Source organism: Artibeus jamaicensis, unplaced genomic scaffold, assembly GCF_021234435.1.
Source record: "Artibeus jamaicensis isolate MK-2021 breed Jamaican fruit bat unplaced genomic scaffold, CSHL_Jam_final contig_768, whole genome shotgun sequence".
In the NCBI taxonomy this organism is placed as follows: domain Eukaryota; kingdom Metazoa; phylum Chordata; class Mammalia; order Chiroptera; family Phyllostomidae; genus Artibeus; species Artibeus jamaicensis.
In genome coordinates this window covers 82,254-84,975 of record NW_026521960.1, presented here as the reverse complement: position 1 = coordinate 84,975, position 2,722 = coordinate 82,254, and positions in this window count along the sequence as shown.

Sequence of the window (2,722 nt, the reverse complement as noted above, 5' to 3'; positions counted from 1 at the left end):
CCTAAAGCAGATTCCCCTCACATACATCTATACAAAATGACAACCCTCAGCCAGTCTCTGTTCCTGGCTCCATCAAAGCATGTTTACCTTGCTGAAATACTCTTCCTGTTCTTCCCAGAGATTCCAAATATGTGTGTGATAAATGTTCTATGTCTCTTTGGTGTGGTTTTGTCATCAGCCTGGACATCCACAGAAAATTTTGGTCTCCCTGCTTCTGTGTGATGTAACCTACACCTGGTCCTTTGGGCATGATGCCAAGTCAACGACCATCACCACTAGCCATCTTTGTTCCCTGATGTATGGGCCATATGCTCTGGTGACTCCTGCCCAGTAGGCATGTGTCCTACAGCTGGCCATCTTGGAAACTGAGCTGTGTGGGGTTGTGCCACACTGTTGGGTCCAGCACAGCCTCTGGTTACATTCAACTACAAGGGTCAGAAGGTTTGCTTATTCATTGGAATTGGGCACAAAAGTGTCTGAAAACAATTCTGGCTCTATTCCACGAGTGAATGTTGTCTGTCTTTACAATAAATATTTCTAACTCAGAGAATTCAGAGGTAAGCACAGAATCAGGGAACCAGACAGGTTGCCTGAGGGAAACTGTGACAGAAAGAGAAAACTACACAGAAAAACAGCCCAACCTCCACCTACAACTTATGGTATTGTCCCTATTCAGGGACACTCTGTGCCCACCCATGGTCACAGCCTCTCCTTCAGGGAGGTGTGTGTAAGGCCTCACACTGAGTTCCCCTCTCTGTGTGTCTTATGCGGTAATACATGGCTGTGTTTGCATTTCTCTAGGTTCTCATTTGCAGATAGCGCGTTTGGAATCAACTCTTGAGGAGATGAAACTTTCTTTCACAGATACGGTGTATTCTGTTGTGTGACTGTTACCTCTGTTTCTAATAACACCTATCCACTCCAGTCTCTTTTCTGGATGATGGCCAATCCAGGTGATATAGTAGCCACTGGAAGTGAATCCATAACCTTCGGGGGTGAGCCTCAGAGACCTGCAGGCTGTCTCAGGTCCCATCAGACTCCATCAGCTGTACCTTACAATGGACACCTCTAGACAAAGGACTCAGCAGACACAGGCATACTCAAGCCCCATTTTCTTCATATTGTTATAATGTAAAATCATCAGAACAAGTGAAAAGCTCAGACAAAACTTAAATGACCCTCCTCTGGGTTAACTAATGTAAGGAGTGCAAACTACAAAGGGTCAGAGGCTGGGGCTTCTCTCCCTAAGGTGTTGGATCAGTGGTAGGGCTTAGTTTATCAGTGCATGGAAAACCCCATTTGCATGTGCTCCTTCCCAGGGACAGAGAAGTGACATTTGTGCAGGAGAAACCCCACTAGACTCAGAGGCACAAAAGCATCCTTGTTGTGATAGCAAAATTTTAATAAGAGGCTAGTTATATACATGCTGCGGAGTTGTCGCTGTAGCTAATTTCTACCGTCCATCAGTTTAACAAAATTTAATTCACAGTGATATTCCACATGCACAGTGTTTCATGCTGTTCAGCTCAGAATAAATTCCCTTTGTGACAATGTCCGTGTGTCAACACACAGGGTGAGGTTCATCACCATCATCAGCCTCTCAGCGCTGAGGACACTGGGCACTTTTCTTTCAAGACAGAATCCTTGTTCATTGTATGGCTGTGCACTGAGTGTCCATCAGCATCAAGGAGAGTGGAAAGTAGGAATAAATTTATGTAGAATATTTTAACTGCCCTGGACATCCTCTGTGCATAGCCTGTTACCCTGTAGGCCCCAATGGCTTACCAAATGTCATATCAAGTGACTGAGGTGAACACCACACAGCAACCATTTATCTGTAAGGGGTCACTCTGATCTGACAGTGTCACACTGTCATTACTGTACACAATCTCAAAAAGTTTGAAAAGAAAGACTTGCTCAGTTAAAATGATCAAACCTAAGTGAACCCCCAAATCCCTTTGGCCAGTGCTCCTCCTGAATGTTGTTCATGTCCATGTCTTCAAGCACACATCAGCCATGTCCTTGTGATGGGGTGACTGGGAGGATCATAGGTTCTATTTCTAGTGAAACCTGAACCTGGCTCCATGCTGTGTAGTAAAGACTGAAAGGGTTCATGTCTTTTATCCACTTCTAATGCTTCCTTCCTGTTACATCTGTTTAGGAGCCTCCTATAACCTTCAATCGGGACTTTTTTTTTTCCTGTGGAAGAAAAGACCCTAGGAAAACTGTCCTTGAACATCACTGGAAGGACACCAATGCTACACCCTTTACAACAAACATAGCAGGAAAAATCCCAGGAGTCAACAGTGTGGTCATGTTACACTAAAATCCTAAACCACTGTGGTTGCTGTAACAAAGGTCTGTGGACTGGGCCATTGTCAATGACAGAAATTTATTTCTCACAGATATAGATGTGAAAAATCCAACAATAGATGTTGGCAGTTTTGATGGACTGGTAAGGACCCGCCTCCTAGATGGCTGTTCACTGTAATCACAGAGATGGGAGGGCAGCTTCCTCAGTCCTCTGTTACAAAGGCTCTAATCCTGTCCAGGAGAGCTCCATCCAAAGATTGTCACTTATCCTAAGGTCACACATCCTAACATCATAACATGAGTCACAAAATTTAATATGCAAGTTTTTGAGTGAAACAAAAAGTCACCCATAGGAACACAAAAGAAATCAAATCACATTTTCATCCAGTGGGAAGGCCACTGCAGAAGA